A 24,643-nucleotide genomic window follows, 5' to 3' on the forward strand; every position below is an offset into this window, starting at 1 on the left:
GTGGGAGTGACGAGGCGGTGTGGGGTGCGGTCCCCCGCACCGCCGAAGCAAGATGATTCATGGGGGGAGTATAAATCTCCCCCCCGGGACGCGGCCGGCCATCGCCATTCCATCCTGGTGGCCGGCCAGGCGAGGGGGAGCCGCGGTTGTGTTCTGTAAGAGTTCCCGTGGCTCCCCCGCTACTCGCCAGCGCCCTAGGCCGCCGTGGGGGTTTTAGCGGGTCAAAACCCGCACTACCCCCGCCCCGCCCCTCGGGCGGGACGGGGGTGTCTGACCAGCAGATTTCCCCCACGTTAAAAAAAAAAAAAAAAAAAAAAAAAAGACGCGCCGCGTACGGCCGAATATTTTCTAAGTCCCAACGTACCGATCAAGAGTAAAGTACCATTTTCCTACATTAGATTTCGTTCTAAATGCTTAATCCCTATGTAAAAACGTTAGTTAAGCAAGAATATCGTATTTTTAAAAAAATCTAATGATAGGATTTCCCAGAAAATTGAAAAAACCGAAAAATGTCAAGAGTAAAGTGCCATTTTCTGACATTAGATTTCGTTCTAAATGCTTAATCCCTATGTAGAAACGTTAGTTAAGCAAGAATATCGTATTTTTAAAAAAATCTAATGATAGGATTTTTCAGAAAATTGAAAAAACCGTAAAATGTCAAGAGTAAAGTGCCCTTATTTTAAACAATGTATCGTTCTAAATGCTTAATCCCTATGTAAAAAAGTTATTTAAGCAGGAATATGTTATTGAAAAAAATTAGAAAAATTTATTTTAGCCGTAAATCGAAAATAATGGATCGAGCGAATCGGTCGATTGCGCCGAGACGCGCTATGATGCAACAGACGAGCGATTGGAACGCCCGAATATTTTCAAAGTCCCAACGTACCGATCAAGAGTAAAGTACCATTTTCCTACATTAGATTTCGTTCTAAATGCTTAATCCCTATGTAAAAACGTTAGTTAAGCAAGAATATCGTATTTTTAAAAAAATCTAATGATAGGATTTTCCAGAAAATTGAAAAAACCGAAAAATGTCAAGAGTAAAGTGCCATTTTCTGACATTAGATTTCGTTCTAAATGCTTAATCCCTATGTAGAAACGTTAGTTAAGCAAGAATATCGTATTTTTAAAAAAATCTAATGATAGGATTTTTCAGAAAATTGAAAAAACCGTAAAATGTCAAGAGTAAAGTGCCCTTATTTTAAACAATGTATCGTTCTAAATGCTTAATCCCTATGTAAAAAAGTTATTTTAGCAGGAATATGTTATTGAAAAAAATTAGAAAAATTTATTTTAGCCGTAAATCGAAAATAATGGGGACACCGGAGCTGTTCGAAGCGCCGAGCGCGCCGCGTACGCCCGAATATTTTCAAAGTCCCAACGTACCGATCAAGAGTAAAGTACCATTTTCCTACATTAGATTTCGTTCTAAATGCTTAATCCCTATGTAAAAACGTTAGTTAAGCAAGAATATCGTATTTTTAAAAAAATCTAATGATAGGATTTTCCAGAAAATTGAAAAAACCGAAAAATGTCAAGAGTAAAGTGCCATTTTCTGACATTAGATTTCGTTCTAAATGCTTAATCCCTATGTAGAAACGTTAGTTAAGCAAGAATATCGTATTTTTAAAAAAATCTAATGATAGGATTTTTCAGAAAATTGAAAAAACCGAAAAATGTCAAGAGTAAAGTGCCATTTTCTGACATTAGATTTCGTTCTAAATGCTTAATCCCTATGTAGAAACGTTAGTTAAGCAAGAATATCGTATTTTTAAAAAAATGTAATGATAGGATTTTTCAGAAAATTGAAAAAACCGTAAAATGTCAAGAGTAAAGTGCCCTTACTTTAAACAATGTATCGTTCTAAATGCTTAATCCCTATGTAAAAAAGTTATTTAAGCAGGAATATGTTATTGAAAAAAATTAGAAAAATTTATTTTAGCCGTAAATCGAAAATAATGGATCGAGCGAATCGGTCGATTGCGCCGAGACGCGCTATGATGCAACAGACGAGCGATTGGAACGCCCGAATATTTTCAAAGTCCCAACGTACCGATCAAGAGTAAAGTACCATTTTCCTACATTAGATTTCGTTCTAAATGCTTAATCCCTATGTAAAAACGTTAGTTAAGCAAGAATATCGTATTTTTAAAAAAATCTAATGATAGGATTTTTCAGAAAATTGAAAAAACCGTAAAATGTCAAGAGTAAAGTGCCCTTATTTTAAACAATGTATCGTTCTAAATGCTTAATCCCTATGTAAAAAAGTTATTTAAGCAGGAATATGTTATTGAAAAAAATTAGAAAAATTTATTTTAGCCGTAAATCGAAAATAATGGATCGAGCGAATCGGTCGATTGCGCCGAGACGCGCTATGATGCAACAGACGAGCGATTGGAACGCCCGAATATTTTCAAAGTCCCAACGTACCGATCAAGAGTAAAGTACCATTTTCCTACATTAGATTTCGTTCTAAATGCTTAATCCCTATGTAAAAACGTTAGTTAAGCAAGAATATCGTATTTTTAAAAAAATCTAATGATAGGATTTTCCAGAAAATTGAAAAAACCGAAAAATGTCAAGAGTAAAGTGCCATTTTCTGACATTAGATTTCGTTCTAAATGCTTAATCCCTATGTAGAAACGTTAGTTAAGCAAGAATATCGTATTTTTAAAAAAATCTAATGATAGGATTTTTCAGAAAATTGAAAAAACCGTAAAATGTCAAGAGTAAAGTGCCCTTATTTTAAACAATGTATCGTTCTAAATGCTTAATCCCTATGTAAAAAAGTTATTTAAGCAGGAATATGTTATTGAAAAAAATTAGAAAAATTTATTTTAGCCGTAAATCGAAAATAATGGATCGAGCGAATCGGTCGATTGCGCCGAGACGCGCTATGATGCAACAGACGAGCGATTGGAACCCCCGAATATTTTCAAAGTCCCAACGTACCGATCAAGAGTAAAGTACCATTTTCCTACATTAGATTTCGTTCTAAATGCTTAATCCCTATGTAAAAACGTTAGTTAAGCAAGAATATCGTATTTTTAAAAAAATCTAATGATAGGATTTTCCAGAAAATTGAAAAAACCGAAAAATGTCAAGAGTAAAGTGCCATTTTCTGACATTAGATTTCGTTCTAAATGCTTAATCCCTATGTAGAAACGTTAGTTAAGCAAGAATATCGTATTTTTAAAAAAATCTAATGATAGGATTTTCCAGAAAATTGAAAAAACCGAAAAATGTCAAGAGTAAAGTGCCATTTTCTGACATTAGATTTCGTTCTAAATGCTTAATCCCTATGTAGAAACGTTAGTTAAGCAAGAATATCGTATTTTTAAAAAAATCTAATGATAGGATTTTTCAGAAAATTGAAAAAACCGTAAAATGTCAAGAGTAAAGTGCCCTTATTTTAAACAATGTATCGTTCTAAATGCTTAATCCCTATGTAAAAAAGTTATTTTAGCAGGAATATGTTATTGAAAAAAATTAGAAAAATTTATTTTAGCCGTAAATCGAAAATAATGGGGACACCGGAGCTGTTCGAAGCGCCGAGCGCGCCGCGTACGCCCGAATATTTTCAAAGTCCCAACGTACCGATCAAGAGTAAAGTACCATTTTCCTACATTAGATTTCGTTCTAAATGCTTAATCCCTATGTAAAAACGTTAGTTAAGCAAGAATATCGTATTTTTAAAAAAATCTAATGATAGGATTTTCCAGAAAATTGAAAAAACCGAAAAATGTCAAGAGTAAAGTGCCATTTTCTGACATTAGATTTCGTTCTAAATGCTTAATCCCTATGTAGAAACGTTAGTTAAGCAAGAATATCGTATTTTTAAAAAAATCTAATGATAGGATTTTTCAGAAAATTGAAAAAACCGTAAAATGTCAAGAGTAAAGTGCCCTTATTTTAAACAATGTATCGTTCTAAATGCTTAATCCCTATGTATAAAAGTTATTTAAGCAGGAATATGTTATTGAAAAAAATTAGAAAAATTTATTTTAGCCGTAAATCGAAAATAATGGATCGAGCGAATCGGTCGATTGCGCCGAGACGCGCTATGATGCAACAGACGAGCGATTGGAACGCCCGAATATTTTCAAAGTCCCAACGTACCGATCAAGAGTAAAGTACCATTTTCCTACATTAGATTTCGTTCTAAATGCTTAATCCCTATGTAAAAACGTTAGTTAAGCAAGAATATCGTATTTTTAAAAAAATCTAATGATAGGATTTTCCAGAAAATTGAAAAAACCGAAAAATGTCAAGAGTAAAGTGCCATTTTCTGACATTAGATTTCGTTCTAAATGCTTAATCCCTATGTAGAAACGTTAGTTAAGCAAGAATATCGTATTTTTAAAAAAATCTAATGATAGGATTTTTCAGAAAATTGAGAAAACCGTAAAATGTCAAGAGTAAAGTGCCCTTATTTTAAACAATGTATCGTTCTAAATGCTTAATCCCTATGTAAAAAAGTTATTTTAGCAGGAATATGTTATTGAAAAAAATTAGAAAAATTTATTTTAGCCGTAAATCGAAAATAATGGATCGAGCGAATCGGTCGATTGCGCCGAGACGCGCTATGATGCAACAGACGAGCGATTGGAACGCCCGAATATTTTCAAAGTCCCAACGTACCGATCAAGAGTAAAGTACCATTTTCCTACATTAGATTTCGTTCTAAATGCTTAATCCCTATGTAAAAACGTTAGTTAAGCAAGAATATCGTATTTTTAAAAAAATCTAATGATAGGATTTCCCAGAAAATTGAAAAAACCGAAAAATGTCAAGAGTAAAGTGCCATTTTCTGACATTAGATTTCGTTCTAAATGCTTAATCCCTATGTAGAAACGTTAGTTAAGCAAGAATATCGTATTTTTTAAAAAATCTAATGATAGGATTTTTCAGAAAATTGAAAAAACCGTAAAATGTCAAGAGTAAAGTGCCCTTATTTTAAACAATGTATCGTTCTAAATGCTTAATCCCTATGTAAAAAAGTTATTTTAGCAGGAATATGTTATTGAAAAAAATTAGAAAAATTTATTTTAGCCGTAAATCGAAAATAATGGGGACACCGGAGCTGTTCGAAGCGCCGAGCGCGCCGCGTACGCCCGAATATTTTCAAAGTCCCAACGTACCGATCAAGAGTAAAGTACCATTTTCCTACATTAGATTTCGTTCTAAATGCTTAATCCCTATGTAAAAACGTTAGTTAAGCAAGAATATCGTATTTTTAAAAAAATCTAATGATAGGATTTTCCAGAAAATTGAAAAAACCGAAAAATGTCAAGAGTAAAGTGCCATTTTCTGACATTAGATTTCGTTCTAAATGCTTAATCCCTATGTAGAAACGTTAGTTAAGCAAGAATATCGTATTTTTAAAAAAATCTAATGATAGGATTTTTCAGAAAATTGAAAAAACCGTAAAATGTCAAGAGTAAAGTGCCCTTATTTTAAACAATGTATCGTTCTAAATGCTTAATCCCTATGTATAAAAGTTATTTAAGCAGGAATATGTTATTGAAAAAAATTAGAAAAATTTATTTTAGCCGTAAATCGAAAATAATGGATCGAGCGAATCGGTCGATTGCGCCGAGACGCGCTATGATGCAACAGACGAGCGATTGGAACGCCCGAATATTTTCAAAGTCCCAACGTACCGATCAAGAGTAAAGTACCATTTTCCTACATTAGATTTCGTTCTAAATGCTTAATCCCTATGTAAAAACGTTAGTTAAGCAAGAATATCGTATTTTTAAAAAAATCTAATGATAGGATTTTCCAGAAAATTGAAAAAACCGAAAAATGTCAAGAGTAAAGTGCCATTTTCTGACATTAGATTTCGTTCTAAATGCTTAATCCCTATGTAAAAACGTTAGTTAAGCAAGAATATCGTATTTTTAAAAAAATCTAATGATAGGATTTTCCAGAAAATTGAAAAAACCGAAAAATGTCAAGAGTAAAGTGCCATTTTCTGACATTAGATTTCGTTCTAAATGCTTAATCCCTATGTAGAAACGTTAGTTAAGCAAGAATATCGTATTTTTAAAAAAATCTAATGATAGGATTTTTCAGAAAATTGAAAAAACCGTAAAATGTCAAGAGTAAAGTGCCCTTATTTTAAACAATGTATCGTTCTAAATGCTTAATCCCTATGTAAAAAAGTTATTTTAGCAGGAATATGTTATTGAAAAAAATTAGAAAAATTTATTTTAGCCGTAAATCGAAAATAATGGATCGAGCGAATCGGTCGATTGCGCCGAGACGCGCTATGATGCAACAGACGAGCGATTGGAACGCCCGAATATTTTCAAAGTCCCAACGTACCGATCAAGAGTAAAGTACCATTTTCCTACATTAGATTTCGTTCTAAATGCTTAATCCCTATGTAAAAACGTTAGTTAAGCAAGAATATCGTATTTTTAAAAAAATCTAATGATAGGATTTCCCAGAAAATTGAAAAAACCGAAAAATGTCAAGAGTAAAGTGCCATTTTCTGACATTAGATTTCGTTCTAAATGCTTAATCCCTATGTAGAAACGTTAGTTAAGCAAGAATATCGTATTTTTAAAAAAATCTAATGATAGGATTTTTCAGAAAATTGAAAAAACCGTAAAATGTCAAGAGTAAAGTGCCCTTATTTTAAACAATGTATCGTTCTAAATGCTTAATCCCTATGTAAAAAAGTTATTTTAGCAGGAATATGTTATTGAAAAAAATTAGAAAAATTTATTTTAGCCGTAAATCGAAAATAATGGGGACACCGGAGCTGTTCGAAGCGCCGAGCGCGCCGCGTACGCCCGAATATTTTCAAAGTCCCAACGTACCGATCAAGAGTAAAGTACCATTTTCCTACATTAGATTTCGTTCTAAATGCTTAATCCCTATGTAAAAACGTTAGTTAAGCAAGAATATCGTATTTTTAAAAAAATCTAATGATAGGATTTTCCAGAAAATTGAAAAAACCGAAAAATGTCAAGAGTAAAGTGCCATTTTCTGACATTAGATTTCGTTCTAAATGCTTAATCCCTATGTAGAAACGTTAGTTAAGCAAGAATATCGTATTTTTAAAAAAATCTAATGATAGGATTTTTCAGAAAATTGAAAAAACCGTAAAATGTCAAGAGTAAAGTGCCCTTATTTTAAACAATGTATCGTTCTAAATGCTTAATCCCTATGTAAAAAAGTTATTTAAGCAGGAATATGTTATTGAAAAAAATTAGAAAAATTTATTTTAGCCGTAAATCGAAAATAATGGATCGAGCGAATCGGTCGATTGCGCCGAGACGCGCTATGATGCAACAGACGAGCGATTGGAACGCCCGAATATTTTCAAAGTCCCAACGTACCGATCAAGAGTAAAGTACCATTTTCCTACATTAGATTTCGTTCTAAATGCTTAATCCCTATGTAAAAACGTTAGTTAAGCAAGAATATCGTATTTTTAAAAAAATCTAATGATAGGATTTCCCAGAAAATTGAAAAAACCGAAAAATGTCAAGAGTAAAGTGCCATTTTCTGACATTAGATTTCGTTCTAAATGCTTAATCCCTATGTAGAAACGTTAGTTAAGCAAGAATATCGTATTTTTAAAAAAATCTAATGATAGGATTTTTCAGAAAATTGAAAAAACCGTAAAATGTCAAGAGTAAAGTGCCCTTATTTTAAACAATGTATCGTTCTAAATGCTTAATCCCTATGTAAAAAAGTTATTTTAGCAGGAATATGTTATTGAAAAAAATTAGAAAAATTTATTTTAGCCGTAAATCGAAAATAATGGATCGAGCGAATCGGTCGATTGCGCCGAGACGCGCTATGATGCAACAGACGAGCGATTGGAACGCCCGAATATTTTCAAAGTCCCAACGTACCGATCAAGAGTAAAGTACCATTTTCCTACATTAGATTTCGTTCTAAATGCTTAATCCCTATGTAAAAACGTTAGTTAAGCAAGAATATCGTATTTTTAAAAAAATCTAATGATAGGATTTTCCAGAAAATTGAAAAAACCGAAAAATGTCAAGAGTAAAGTGCCATTTTCTGACATTAGATTTCGTTCTAAATGCTTAATCCCTATGTAGAAACGTTAGTTAAGCAAGAATATCGTATTTTTAAAAAAATCTAATGATAGGATTTTTCAGAAAATTGAAAAAACCGTAAAATGTCAAGAGTAAAGTGCCCTTATTTTAAACAATGTATCGTTCTAAATGCTTAATCCCTATGTAAAAAAGTTATTTAAGCAGGAATATGTTATTGAAAAAAATTAGAAAAATTTATTTTAGCCGTAAATCTAAAATAATGGATCGAGCGAATCGGTCGATTGCGCCGAGACGCGCTATGATGCAACAGACGAGCGATTGGAACGCCCGAATATTTTCAAAGTCCCAACGTACCGATCAAGAGTAAAGTACCATTTTCCTACATTAGATTTCGTTCTAAATGCTTAATCCCTATGTAAAAACGTTAGTTAAGCAAGAATATCGTATTTTTAAAAAAATCTAATGATAGGATTTTCCAGAAAATTGAAAAAACCGAAAAATGTCAAGAGTAAAGTGCCATTTTCTGACATTAGATTTCGTTCTAAATGCTTAATCCCTATGTAGAAACGTTAGTTAAGCAAGAATATCGTATTTTTAAAAAAATCTAATGATAGGATTTTTCAGAAAATTGAAAAAACCGTAAAATGTCAAGAGTAAAGTGCCCTTATTTTAAACAATGTATCGTTCTAAATGCTTAATCCCTATGTAAAAAAGTTATTTTAGCAGGAATATGTTATTGAAAAAAATTAGAAAAATTTATTTTAGCCGTAAATCGAAAATAATGGGGACACCGGAGCTGTTCGAAGCGCCGAGCGCGCCGCGTACGCCCGAATATTTTCAAAGTCCCAACGTACCGATCAAGAGTAAAGTACCATTTTCCTACATTAGATTTCGTTCTAAATGCTTAATCCCTATGTAAAAACGTTAGTTAAGCAAGAATATCGTATTTTTAAAAAAATCTAATGATAGGATTTTCCAGAAAATTGAAAAAACCGAAAAATGTCAAGAGTAAAGTGCCATTTTCTGACATTAGATTTCGTTCTAAATGCTTAATCCCTATGTAGAAACGTTAGTTAAGCAAGAATATCGTATTTTTAAAAAAATCTAATGATAGGATTTTTCAGAAAATTGAAAAAACCGTAAAATGTCAAGAGTAAAGTGCCCTTACTTTAAACAATGTATCGTTCTAAATGCTTAATCCCTATGTAAAAAAGTTATTTAAGCAGGAATATGTTATTGAAAAAAATTAGAAAAATTTATTTTAGCCGTAAATCGAAAATAATGGATCGAGCGAATCGGTCGATTGCGCCGAGACGCGCTATGATGCAACAGACGAGCGATTGGAACGCCCGAATATTTTCAAAGTCCCAACGTACCGATCAAGAGTAAAGTACCATTTTCCTACATTAGATTTCGTTCTAAATGCTTAATCCCTATGTAAAAACGTTAGTTAAGCAAGAATATCGTATTTTTAAAAAAATCTAATGATAGGATTTCCCAGAAAATTGAAAAAACCGAAAAATGTCAAGAGTAAAGTGCCATTTTCTGACATTAGATTTCGTTCTAAATGCTTAATCCCTATGTAGAAACGTTAGTTAAGCAAGAATATCGTATTTTTAAAAAAATCTAATGATAGGATTTTTCAGAAAATTGAAAAAACCGTAAAATGTCAAGAGTAAAGTGCCCTTATTTTAAACAATGTATCGTTCTAAATGCTTAATCCCTATGTAAAAAAGTTATTTTAGCAGGAATATGTTATTGAAAAAAATTAGAAAAATTTATTTTAGCCGTAAATCGAAAATAATGGGGACACCGGAGCTGTTCGAAGCGCCGAGCGCGCCGCGTACGCCCGAATATTTTCAAAGTCCCAACGTACCGATCAAGAGTAAAGTACCATTTTCCTACATTAGATTTCGTTCTAAATGCTTAATCCCTATGTAAAAACGTTAGTTAAGCAAGAATATCGTATTTTTAAAAAAATCTAATGATAGGATTTTCCAGAAAATTGAAAAAACCGAAAAATGTCAAGAGTAAAGTGCCATTTTCTGACATTAGATTTCGTTCTAAATGCTTAATCCCTATGTAGAAACGTTAGTTAAGCAAGAATATCGTATTTTTAAAAAAATCTAATGATAGGATTTTTCAGAAAATTGAAAAAACCGTAAAATGTCAAGAGTAAAGTGCCCTTACTTTAAACAATGTATCGTTCTAAATGCTTAATCCCTATGTAAAAAAGTTATTTAAGCAGGAATATGTTATTGAAAAAAATTAGAAAAATTTATTTTAGCCGTAAATCGAAAATAATGGATCGAGCGAATCGGTCGATTGCGCCGAGACGCGCTATGATGCAACAGACGAGCGATTGGAACGCCCGAATATTTTCAAAGTCCCAACGTACCGATCAAGAGTAAAGTACCATTTTCCTACATTAGATTTCGTTCTAAATGCTTAATCCCTATGTAAAAACGTTAGTTAAGCAAGAATATCGTATTTTTAAAAAAATCTAATGATAGGATTTTCCAGAAAATTGAAAAAACCGAAAAATGTCAAGAGTAAAGTGCCATTTTCTGACATTAGATTTCGTTCTAAATGCTTAATCCCTATGTAGAAACGTTAGTTAAGCAAGAATATCGTATTTTTAAAAAAATCTAATGATAGGATTTTTCAGAAAATTGAAAAAACCGTAAAATGTCAAGAGTAAAGTGCCCTTATTTTAAACAATGTATCGTTCTAAATGCTTAATCCCTATGTAAAAAAGTTATTTTAGCAGGAATATGTTATTGAAAAAAATTAGAAAAATTTATTTTAGCCGTAAATCGAAAATAATGGGGACACCGGAGCTGTTCGAAGCGCCGAGCGCGCCGCGTACGCCCGAATATTTTCAAAGTCCCAACGTACCGATCAAGAGTAAAGTACCATTTTCCTACATTAGATTTCGTTCTAAATGCTTAATCCCTATGTAAAAACGTTAGTTAAGCAAGAATATCGTTTTTTTAAAAAAATCTAATGATAGGATTTTCCAGAAAATTGAAAAAACCGAAAAATGTCAAGAGTAAAGTGCCATTTTCTGACATTAGATTTCGTTCTAAATGCTTAATCCCTATGTAGAAACGTTAGTTAAGCAAGAATATCGTATTTTTAAAAAAATCTAATGATAGGATTTTTCAGAAAATTGAAAAAACCGTAAAATGTCAAGAGTAAAGTGCCCTTATTTTAAACAATGTATCGTTCTAAATGCTTAATCCCTATGTAAAAAAGTTATTTAAGCAGGAATATGTTATTGAAAAAAATTAGAAAAATTTATTTTAGCCGTAAATCGAAAATAATGGATCGAGCGAATCGGTCGATTGCGCCGAGACGCGCTATGATGCAACAGACGAGCGATTGGAACGCCCGAATATTTTCAAAGTCCCAACGTACCGATCAAGAGTAAAGTACCATTTTCCTACATTAGATTTCGTTCTAAATGCTTAATCCCTATGTAAAAACGTTAGTTAAGCAAGAATATCGTATTTTTAAAAAAATCTAATGATAGGATTTTCCAGAAAATTGAAAAAACCGAAAAATGTCAAGAGTAAAGTGCCATTTTCTGACATTAGATTTCGTTCTAAATGCTTAATCCCTATGTAGAAACGTTAGTTAAGCAAGAATATCGTATTTTTAAAAAAATCTAATGATAGGATTTTTCAGAAAATTGAAAAAACCGTAAAATGTCAAGAGTAAAGTGCCCTTATTTTAAACAATGTATCGTTCTAAATGCTTAATCCCTATGTAAAAAAGTTATTTTAGCAGGAATATGTTATTGAAAAAAATTAGAAAAATTTATTTTAGCCGTAAATCGAAAATAATGGGGACACCGGAGCTGTTCGAAGCGCCGAGCGCGCCGCGTACGCCCGAATATTTTCAAAGTCCCAACGTACCGATCAAGAGTAAAGTACCATTTTTCTACATTAGATTTCGTTCTAAATGCTTAATCCCTATGTAAAAACGTTAGTTAAGCAAGAATATCGTATTTTTAAAAAAATCTAATGATAGGATTTTCCAGAAAATTGAAAAAACCGAAAAATGTCAAGAGTAAAGTGCCATTTTCTGACATTAGATTTCGTTCTAAATGCTTAATCCCTATGTAGAAACGTTAGTTAAGCAAGAATATCGTATTTTTAAAAAAATCTAATGATAGGATTTTTCAGAAAATTGAAAAAACCGTAAAATGTCAAGAGTAAAGTGCCCTTATTTTAAACAATGTATCGTTCTAAATGCTTAATCCCTATGTATAAAAGTTATTTAAGCAGGAATATGTTATTGAAAAAAATTAGAAAAATTTATTTTAGCCGTAAATCGAAAATAATGGATCGAGCGAATCGGTCGATTGCGCCGAGACGCGCTATGATGCAACAGACGAGCGATTGGAACGCCCGAATATTTTCAAAGTCCCAACGTACCGATCAAGAGTAAAGTACCATTTTCCTACATTAGATTTCGTTCTAAATGCTTAATCCCTATGTAAAAACGTTAGTTAAGCAAGAATATCGTATTTTTAAAAAAATCTAATGATAGGATTTTCCAGAAAATTGAAAAAACCGAAAAATGTCAAGAGTAAAGTGCCATTTTCTGACATTAGATTTCGTTCTAAATGCTTAATCCCTATGTAGAAACGTTAGTTAAGCAAGAATATCGTATTTTTAAAAAAATCTAATGATAGGATTTTTCAGAAAATTGAGAAAACCGTAAAATGTCAAGAGTAAAGTGCCCTTATTTTAAACAATGTATCGTTCTAAATGCTTAATCCCTATGTAAAAAAGTTATTTTAGCAGGAATATGTTATTGAAAAAAATTAGAAAAATTTATTTTAGCCGTAAATCGAAAATAATGGATCGAGCGAATCGGTCGATTGCGCCGAGACGCGCTATGATGCAACAGACGAGCGATTGGAACGCCCGAATATTTTCAAAGTCCCAACGTACCGATCAAGAGTAAAGTACCATTTTCCTACATTAGATTTCGTTCTAAATGCTTAATCCCTATGTAAAAACGTTAGTTAAGCAAGAATATCGTATTTTTAAAAAAATCTAATGATAGGATTTCCCAGAAAATTGAAAAAACCGAAAAATGTCAAGAGTAAAGTGCCATTTTCTGACATTAGATTTCGTTCTAAATGCTTAATCCCTATGTAGAAACGTTAGTTAAGCAAGAATATCGTATTTTTTAAAAAATCTAATGATAGGATTTTTCAGAAAATTGAAAAAACCGTAAAATGTCAAGAGTAAAGTGCCCTTATTTTAAACAATGTATCGTTCTAAATGCTTAATCCCTATGTAAAAAAGTTATTTTAGCAGGAATATGTTATTGAAAAAAATTAGAAAAATTTATTTTAGCCGTAAATCGAAAATAATGGGGACACCGGAGCTGTTCGAAGCGCCGAGCGCGCCGCGTACGCCCGAATATTTTCAAAGTCCCAACGTACCGATCAAGAGTAAAGTACCATTTTCCTACATTAGATTTCGTTCTAAATGCTTAATCCCTATGTAAAAACGTTAGTTAAGCAAGAATATCGTATTTTTAAAAAAATCTAATGATAGGATTTTCCAGAAAATTGAAAAAACCGAAAAATGTCAAGAGTAAAGTGCCATTTTCTGACATTAGATTTCGTTCTAAATGCTTAATCCCTATGTAGAAACGTTAGTTAAGCAAGAATATCGTATTTTTAAAAAAATCTAATGATAGGATTTTTCAGAAAATTGAAAAAACCGTAAAATGTCAAGAGTAAAGTGCCCTTATTTTAAACAATGTATCGTTCTAAATGCTTAATCCCTATGTATAAAAGTTATTTAAGCAGGAATATGTTATTGAAAAAAATTAGAAAAATTTATTTTAGCCGTAAATCGAAAATAATGGATCGAGCGAATCGGTCGATTGCGCCGAGACGCGCTATGATGCAACAGACGAGCGATTGGAACGCCCGAATATTTTCAAAGTCCCAACGTACCGATCAAGAGTAAAGTACCATTTTCCTACATTAGATTTCGTTCTAAATGCTTAATCCCTATGTAAAAACGTTAGTTAAGCAAGAATATCGTATTTTTAAAAAAATCTAATGATAGGATTTTCCAGAAAATTGAAAAAACCGAAAAATGTCAAGAGTAAAGTGCCATTTTCTGACATTAGATTTCGTTCTAAATGCTTAATCCCTATGTAGAAACGTTAGTTAAGCAAGAATATCGTATTTTTAAAAAAATCTAATGATAGGATTTTTCAGAAAATTGAGAAAACCGTAAAATGTCAAGAGTAAAGTGCCCTTATTTTAAACAATGTATCGTTCTAAATGCTTAATCCCTATGTAAAAAAGTTATTTTAGCAGGAATATGTTATTGAAAAAAATTAGAAAAATTTATTTTAGCCGTAAATCGAAAATAATGGATCGAGCGAATCGGTCGATTGCGCCGAGACGCGCTATGATGCAACAGACGAGCGATTGGAACGCCCGAATATTTTCAAAGTCCCAACGTACCGATCAAGAGTAAAGTACCATTTTCCTACATTAGATTTCGTTCTAAATGCTTAATCCCTATGTAAAAACGTTAGTTAAGCAAGAATATCGTATTTTTAAAAAAATCTAATGATAGGATTTCCCAGAAAATTGAAAAAACCGAAAAATGTCAAGAGTAAAGTGCCATTTTCTGACATTAGATTTCGTTCTAAATGCTTAATCCCTATGTAGAAACGTTAGTTAAGCAAGAATATCGTATTTTTTAAAAAATCTAATGATAGGATTTTTCAGAAAATTGAAAAAACCGTAAAATGTCAAGAGTAAAGTGCCCTTATTTTAAACAATGTATCGTTCTAAATGCTTAATCCCTATGTAAAAAAGTTATTTTAGCAGGAATATGTTATTGAAAAAAATTAGAAAAATTTATTTTAGCCGTAAATCGAAAATAATGGGGACACCGGAGCTGTTCGAAGCGCCGAGCGCGCCGCGTACGCCCGAATATTTTCAAAGTCCCAACGTACCGATCAAGAGTAAAGTACCATTTTCCTACATTAGATTTCGTTCTAAATGCTTAATCCCTATGTAAAAACGTTAGTTAAGCAAGAATATCGTATTTTTAAAAAAATCTAATGATAGGATTTTCCAGAAAATTGAAAAAACCGAAAAATGTCAAGAGTAAAGTGCCATTTTCTGACATTAGATTTCGTTCTAAATGCTTAATCCCTATGTAGAAACGTTAGTTAAGCAAGAATATCGTATTTTTAAAAAAATCTAATGATAGGATTTTTCAGAAAATTGAAAAAACCGTAAAATGTCAAGAGTAAAGTGCCCTTATTTTAAACAATGTATCGTTCTAAATGCTTAATCCCTATGTAAAAAAGTTATTTTAGCAGGAATATGTTATTGAAAAAAATTAGAAAAATTTATTTTAGCCGTAAATCGAAAATAATGGGGACACCGGAGCTGTTCGAAGCGCCGAGCGCGCCGCGTACGCCCGAATATTTTCAAAGTCCCAACGTACCGATCAAGAGTAAAGTACCATTTTCCTACATTAGATTTCGTTCTAAATGCTTAATCCCTATGTAAAAACGTTAGTTAAGCAAGAATATCGTTTTTTTAAAAAAATCTAATGATAGGATTTTCCAGAAAATTGAAAAAACCGAAAAATGTCAAGAGTAAAGTGCCATTTTCTGACATTAGATTTCGTTCTAAATGCTTAATCCCTATGTAGAAACGTTAGTTAAGCAAGAATATCGTATTTTTAAAAAAATCTAATGATAGGATTTTTCAGAAAATTGAAAAAACCGTAAAATGTCAAGAGTAAAGTGCCCTTATTTTAAACAATGTATCGTTCTAAATGCTTAATCCCTATGTAAAAAAGTTATTTAAGCAGGAATATGTTATTGAAAAAAATTAGAAAAATTTATTTTAGCCGTAAATCGAAAATAATGGATCGAGCGAATCGGTCGATTGCGCCGAGACGCGCTATGATGCAACAGACGAGCGATTGGAACGCCCGAATATTTTCAAAGTCCCAACGTACCGATCAAGAGTAAAGTACCATTTTCCTACATTAGATTTCGTTCTAAATGCTTAATCCCTATGTAAAAACGTTAGTTAAGCAAGAATATCGTATTTTTAAAAAAATCTAATGATAGGATTTTCCAGAAAATTGAAAAAACCGAAAAATGTCAAGAGTAAAGTGCCATTTTCTGACATTAGATTTCGTTCTAAATGCTTAATCCCTATGTAGAAACGTTAGTTAAGCAAGAATATCGTATTTTTAAAAAAATCTAATGATAGGATTTTTCAGAAAATTGAAAAAACCGTAAAATGTCAAGAGTAAAGTGCCCTTATTTTAAACAATGTATCGTTCTAAATGCTTAATCCCTATGTAAAAAAGTTATTTTAGCAGGAATATGTTATTGAAAAAAATTAGAAAAATTTATTTTAGCCGTAAATCGAAAATAATGGGGACACCGGAGCTGTTCGAAGCGCCGAGCGCGCCGCGTACGCCCGAATATTTTCAAAGTCCCAACGTACCGATCAAGAGTAAAGTACCATTTTCCTACATTAGATTTCGTTCTAAATGCTTAATCCCTATGTAAAAACGTTAGTTAAGCAAGAATATCGTATTTTTAAAAAAATCTAATGATAGGATTTTCCAGAAAATTGAAAAAACCGAAAAATGTCAAGAGTAAGGTGCCATTTTCTGACATTAGATTTCGTTCTAAATGCTTAATCCCTATGTAGAAACGTTAGTTAAGCAAGAATATCGTATTTTTAAAAAAATCTAATGATAGGATTTTTCAGAAAATTGAAAAAACCGTAAAATGTCAAGAGTAAAGTGCCCTTATTTTAAACAATGTATCGTTCTAAATGCTTAATCCCTATGTATAAAAGTTATTTAAGCAGGAATATGTTATTGAAAAAAATTAGAAAAATTTATTTTAGCCGTAAATCGAAAATAATGGATCGAGCGAATCGGTCGATTGCGCCGAGACGCGCTATGATGCAACAGACGAGCGATTGGAACGCCCGAATATTTTCAAAGTCCCAACGTACCGATCAAGAGTAAAGTACCATTTTCCTACATTAGATTTCGTTCTAAATGCTTAATCCCTATGTAAAAACGTTAGTTAAGCAAGAATATCGTATTTTTAAAAAAATCTAATGATAGGATTTTCCAGAAAATTGAAAAAACCGAAAAATGTCAAGAGTAAAGTGCCATTTTCTGACATTAGATTTCGTTCTAAATGCTTAATCCCTATGTAGAAACGTTAGTTAAGCAAGAATATCGTATTTTTAAAAAAATCTAATGATAGGATTTTTCAGAAAATTGAGAAAACCGTAAAATGTCAAGAGTAAAGTGCCCTTATTTTAAACAATGTATCGTTCTAAATGCTTAATCCCTATGTATAAAAGTTATTTAAGCAGGAATATGTTATTGAAAAAAATTAGAAAAATTTATTTTAGCCGTAAATCGAAAATAATGGATCGAGCGAATCGGTCGATTGCGCCGAGACGCGCTATGATGCAACAGACGAGCGATTGGAACGCCCGAATATTTTCAAAGTCCCAACGTACCGATCAAGAGTAAAGTACCATTTTCCTACATTAGATTTCGTTCTAAATGCTTAATCCCTATGTAGAAACGTTAGTTAAGCAAGAATATCGTATTTTTAAAAAAATCTAATGATAGGATTTTCCAGAAAATTGAAAAAACCGAAAAATGTCAAGAGTAAAGTGCCATTTTCTGACATTAGATTTCGTTCTAAATGCTTAATCCCTATGTAGAAACGTTAGATAAGCAAGAATATCGTATTTTTAAAAAAATCTAATGATAGGATTTTTCAGAAAATTGAAAAAACCGTAAAATGTCAAGAGTAAAGTGCCCTTATTTTAAACATTATATCGTTCTAAATGCTTAATCCCTATGTAAAAAAGTTATCTAAGCAAGAATATGTTATTGAATAAAATGAGAAAAATTTATTTTAGCCGTAAATCGAAAATAATGGGTCGAGCGAATCGGTCGATTGCGCCGAGACGCGCTATGATGCAACAGACGAGCGATTGGAACGCCCGAATATTTTCAAAGTCCCAACGTACCGATCAAGAGTAAAGTACCATTTTCCTACATTAGATTTCGTTCTAAATGCTTAATCCCTATGTAAAAACGTTAGTTAAGCAAGAATATCGTATTTTTAAAAAAATCTAATGATAGGATTTTCCAGAAAATTGAAAAAACCGAAAAATGTCAAGAGTAAAGTGCCATTTTCTGACATTAGATTTCGTTCTAAATGCTTAATCCCTATGTAGAAACGTTAGTTAAGCAAGAATATCGTATTTTTAAAAAAATCTAATGATAGGATTTTTCAGAAAATTGAAAAAACCGTAAAATGTCAAGAGTAAAGTGCCCTTATTTTAAACAATGTATCGTTCTAAATGCTTAATCCCTATGTAAAAAAGTTATTTTAGCAGGAATATGTTATTGAAAAAAATTAGAAAAATTTATTTTAGCCGTAAATCGAAAATAATGGGGACACCGGAGCTGTTCGAAGCGCCGAGCGCGCCGCGTACGCCCGAATATTTTCAAAGTCCCAACGTACCGATCAAGAGTAAAGTACCATTTTTCTACATTAGATTTCGTTCTAAATGCTTAATCCCTATGTAAAAACGTTAGTTAAGCAAGAATATCGTATTTTTAAAAAAATCTAATGATAGGATTTTCCAGAAAATTGAAAAAACCGAAAAATGTCAAGAGTAAAGTGCCATTTTCTGACATTAGATTTCGTTCTAAATGCTTAATCCCTATGTAGAAACGTTAGTTAAGCAAGAATATCGTATTTTTAAAAAAATCTAATGATAGGATTTTTCAGAAAATTGAAAAAACCGTAAAATGTCAAGAGTAAAGTGCCCTTATTTTAAACAATGTATCGTTCTAAATGCTTAATCCCTATGTATAAAAGTTATTTAAGCAGGAATATGTTATTGAAAAAAATTAGAAAAATTTATTTTAGCCGTAAATCGAAAATAATGGATCGAGCGAATCGGTCGATTGCGCCGAGACGCGCTATGATGCAACAGACGAGCGATTGGAACGCCCGAATATTTTCAAAGTCCCAACGTACCGATCAAGAGTAAAGTACCATTTTCCTACATTAGATTTCGTTCTAAATGCTTAATCCCTATGTAAAAACGTTAGTTAAGCAAGAATATCGTATTTTTAAAAAAATCTAATGATAGGATTTTCCAGAAAATTGAAAAAACCGAAAAATGTCAAGAGTAAAGTGCCATTTTCTGACATTAGATTTCGTTCTAAATGCTTAATCCCTATGTAGAAACGTTAGTTAAGCAAGAATATCGTATTTTTAAAAAAATCTAATGATAGGATTTTTCAGAAAATTGAGAAAACCGTAAAATGTCAAGAGTAAAGTGCCCTTATTTTAAACAATGTATCGTTCTAAATGCTTAATCCCTATGTAAAAAAGTTATTTTAGCAGGAATATGTTATTGAAAAAAATTAGAAAAATTTATTTTAGCCGTAAATCGAAAATAATGGATCGAGCGAATCGGTCGATTGCGCCGAGACGCGCTATGATGCAACAGACGAGCGATTGGAACGCCCGAATATTTTCAAAGTCCCAACGTACCGATCAAGAGTAAAGTACCATTTTCCTACATTAGATTTCGTTCTAAATGCTTAATCCCTATGTAAAAACGTTAGTTAAGCAAGAATATCGTATTTTTAAAAAAATCTAATGATAGGATTTCCCAGAAAATTGAAAAAACCGAAAAATGTCAAGAGTAAAGTGCCATTTTCTGACATTAGATTTCGTTCTAAATGCTTAATCCCTATGTAGAAACGTTAGTTAAGCAAGAATATCGTATTTTTTAAAAAATCTAATGATAGGATTTTTCAGAAAATTGAAAAAACCGTAAAATGTCAAGAGTAAAGTGCCCTTATTTTAAACAATGTATCGTTCTAAATGCTTAATCCCTATGTAAAAAAGTTATTTTAGCAGGAATATGTTATTGAAAAAAATTAGAAAAATTTATTTTAGCCGTAAATCGAAAATAATGGGGACACCGGAGCTGTTCGAAGCGCCGAGCGCGCCGCGTACGCCCGAATATTTTCAAAGTCCCAACGTACCGATCAAGAGTAAAGTACCATTTTCCTACATTAGATTTCGTTCTAAATGCTTAATCCCTATGTAAAAACGTTAGTTAAGCAAGAATATCGTATTTTTAAAAAAATCTAATGATAGGATTTTCCAGAAAATTGAAAAAACCGAAAAATGTCAAGAGTAAAGTGCCATTTTCTGACATTAGATTTCGTTCTAAATGCTTAATCCCTATGTAGAAACGTTAGTTAAGCAAGAATATCGTATTTTTAAAAAAATCTAATGATAGGATTTTTCAGAAAATTGAAAAAACCGTAAAATGTCAAGAGTAAAGTGCCCTTATTTTAAACAATGTATCGTTCTAAATGCTTAATCCCTATGTATAAAAGTTATTTAAGCAGGAATATGTTATTGAAAAAAATTAGAAAAATTTATTTTAGCCGTAAATCGAAAATAATGGATCGAGCGAATCGGTCGATTGCGCCGAGACGCGCTATGATGCAACAGACGAGCGATTGGAACGCCCGAATATTTTCAAAGTCCCAACGTACCGATCAAGAGTAAAGTACCATTTTCCTACATTAGATTTCGTTCTAAATGCTTAATCCCTATGTAAAAACGTTAGTTAAGCAAGAATATCGTATTTTTAAAAAAATCTAATGATAGGATTTTCCAGAAAATTGAAAAAACCGAAAAATGTCAAGAGTAAAGTGCCATTTTCTGACATTAGATTTCGTTCTAAATGCTTAATCCCTATGTAGAAACGTTAGTTAAGCAAGAATATCGTATTTTTAAAAAAATCTAATGATAGGATTTTTCAGAAAATTGAGAAAACCGTAAAATGTCAAGAGTAAAGTGCCCTTATTTTAAACAATGTATCGTTCTAAATGCTTAATCCCTATGTAAAAAAGTTATTTTAGCAGGAATATGTTATTGAAAAAAATTAGAAAAATTTATTTTAGCCGTAAATCGAAAATAATGGATCGAGCGAATCGGTCGATTGCGCCGAGACGCGCTATGATGCAACAGACGAGCGATTGGAACGCCCGAATATTTTCAAAGTCCCAACGTACCGATCAAGAGTAAAGTACCATTTTCCTACATTAGATTTCGTTCTAAATGCTTAATCCCTATGTAAAAACGTTAGTTAAGCAAGAATATCGTATTTTTAAAAAAATCTAATGATAGGATTTCCCAGAAAATTGAAAAAACCGAAAAATGTCAAGAGTAAAGTGCCATTTTCTGACATTAGATTTCGTTCTAAATGCTTAATCCCTATGTAGAAACGTTAGTTAAGCAAGAATATCGTATTTTTTAAAAAATCTAATGATAGGATTTTTCAGAAAATTGAAAAAACCGTAAAATGTCAAGAGTAAAGTGCCCTTATTTTAAACAATGTATCGTTCTAAATGCTTAATCCCTATGTAAAAAAGTTATTTTAGCAGGAATATGTTATTGAAAAAAATTAGAAAAATTTATTTTAGCCGTAAATCGAAAATAATGGGGACACCGGAGCTGTTCGAAGCGCCGAGCGCGCCGCGTACGCCCGAATATTTTCAAAGTCCCAACGTACCGATCAAGAGTAAAGTACCATTTTCCTACATTAGATTTCGTTCTAAATGCTTAATCCCTATGTAAAAACGTTAGTTAAGCAAGAATATCGTATTTTTAAAAAAATCTAATGATAGGATTTTCCAGAAAATTGAAAAAACCGAAAAATGTCAAGAGTAAAGTGCCATTTTCTGACATTAGATTTCGTTCTAAATGCTTAATCCCTATGTAGAAACGTTAGTTAAGCAAGAATATCGTATTTTTAAAAAAATCTAATGATAGGATTTTTCAGAAAATTGAAAAAACCGTAAAATGTCAAGAGTAAAGTGCCCTTATTTTAAACAATGTATCGTTCTAAATGCTTAATCCCTATGTAAAAAAGTTATTTTAGCAGGAATATGTTATTGAAAAAAATTAGAAAAATTTATTTTAGCCGTAAATCGAAAATAATGGGGACACCGGAGCTGTTCGAAGCGCCGAGCGCGCCGCGTACGCCCGAATATTTTCAAAGTCCCAACGTACCGATCAAGAGTAAAGTACCATTTTCCTACATTAGATTTCGTTCTAAATGCTTAATCCCTATGTAAAAACGTTAGTTAAGCAAGAATATCGTTTTTTTAAAAAAATCTAATGATAGGATTTTCCAGAAAATTGAAAAAACCGAAAAATGTCAAGAGTAAAGTGCCATTTTCTGACATTAGATTTCGTTCTAAATGCTTAATCCCTATGTAGAAACGTTAGTTAAGCAAGAATATCGTATTTTTAAAAAAATCTAATGATAGGATTTTTCAGAAAATTGAAAAAACCGTAAAATGTCAAGAGTAAAGTGCCCTTATTTTAAACAATGTATCGTTCTAAATGCTTAATCCCTATGTAAAAAAGTTATTTAAGCAGGAATATGTTATTGAAAAAAATTAGAAAAATTTATTTTAGCCGTAAATCGAAAATAATGGATCGAGCGAATCGGTCGATTGCGCCGAGACGCGCTATGATGCAACAGACGAGCGATTGGAACGCCCGAATATTTTCAAAGTCCCAACGTACCGATCAAGAGTAAAGTACCATTTTCCTACATTAGATTTCGTTCTAAATGCTTAATCCCTATGTAAAAACGTTAGTTAAGCAAGAATATCGTATTTTTAAAAAAATCTAATGATAGGATTTTCCAGAAAATTGAAAAAACCGAAAAATGTCAAGAGTAAAGTGCCATTTTCTGACATTAGATTTCGTTCTAAATGCTTAATCCCTATGTAGAAACGTTAGTTAAGCAAGAATATCGTATTTTTAAAAAAATCTAATGATAGGATTTTTCAGAAAATTGAAAAAACCGTAAAATGTCAAGAGTAAAGTGCCCTTATTTTAAACAATGTATCGTTCTAAATGCTTAATCCCTATGTAAAAAAGTTATTTTAGCAGGAATATGTTATTGAAAAAAATTAGAAAAATTTATTTTAGCCGTAAATCGAAAATAATGGGGACACCGGAGCTGTTCGAAGCGCCGAGCGCGCCGCGTACGCCCGAATATTTTCAAAGTCCCAACGTACCGATCAAGAGTAAAGTACCATTTTCCTACATTAGATTTCGTTCTAAATGCTTAATCCCTATGTAAAAACGTTAGTTAAGCAAGAATATCGTATTTTTAAAAAAATCTAATGATAGGATTTTCCAGAAAATTGAAAAAACCGAAAAATGTCAAGAGTAAGGTGCCATTTTCTGACATTAGATTTCGTTCTAAATGCTTAATCCCTATGTAGAAACGTTAGTTAAGCAAGAATATCGTATTTTTAAAAAAATCTAATGATAGGATTTTTCAGAAAATTGAAAAAACCGTAAAATGTCAAGAGTAAAGAGCCCTTATTTTAAACAATGTATCGTTCTAAATGCTTAATCCCTATGTATAAAAGTTATTTAAGCAGGAATATGTTATTGAAAAAAATTAGAAAAATTTATTTTAGCCGTAAATCGAAAATAATGGATCGAGCGAATCGGTCGATTGCGCCGAGACGCGCTATGATGCAACAGACGAGCGATTGGAACGCCCGAATATTTTCAAAGTCCCAACGTACCGATCAAGAGTAAAGTACCATTTTCCTACATTAGATTTCGTTCTAAATGCTTAATCCCTATGTAAAAACGTTAGTTAAGCAAGAATATCGTATTTTTAAAAAAATCTAATGATAGGATTTTCCAGAAAATTGAAAAAACCGAAAAATGTCAAGAGTAAAGTGCCATTTTCTGACATTAGATTTCGTTCTAAATGCTTAATCCCTATGTAGAAACGTTAGTTAAGCAAGAATATCGTATTTTTAAAAAAATCTAATGATAGGATTTTTCAGAAAATTGAGAAAACCGTAAAATGTCAAGAGTAAAGTGCCCTTATTTTAAACAATGTATCGTTCTAAATGCTTAATCCCTATGTATAAAAGTTATTTAAGCAGGAATATGTTATTGAAAAAAATTAGAAAAATTTATTTTAGCCGTAAATCGAAAATAATGGATCGAGCGAATCGGTCGATTGCGCCGAGACGCGCTATGATGCAACAGACGAGCGATTGGAACGCCCGAATATTTTCAAAGTCCCAACGTACCGATCAAGAGTAAAGTACCATTTTCCTACATTAGATTTCGTTCTAAATGCTTAATCCCTATGTAAAAACGTTAGTTAAGCAAGAATATCGTATTTTTAAAAAAATCTAATGATAGGATTTTCCAGAAAATTGAAAAAACCGAAAAATGTCAAGAGTAAAGTGCCATTTTCTGACATTAGATTTCGTTCTAAATGCTTAATCCCTATGTAGAAACGTTAGTTAAGCAAGAATATCGTATTTTTAAAAAAATCTAATGATAGGATTTTTCAGAAAATTGAAAAAACCGTAAAATGTCAAGAGTAAAGTGCCCTTATTTTAAACAATGTATCGTTCTAAATGCTTAATCCCTAT

This window comes from Megalopta genalis, unplaced genomic scaffold (genome assembly GCF_051020955.1).
Source record: "Megalopta genalis isolate 19385.01 unplaced genomic scaffold, iyMegGena1_principal scaffold0022, whole genome shotgun sequence".
Taxonomy (NCBI): Eukaryota; Metazoa; Arthropoda; class Insecta; order Hymenoptera; family Halictidae; genus Megalopta; species Megalopta genalis.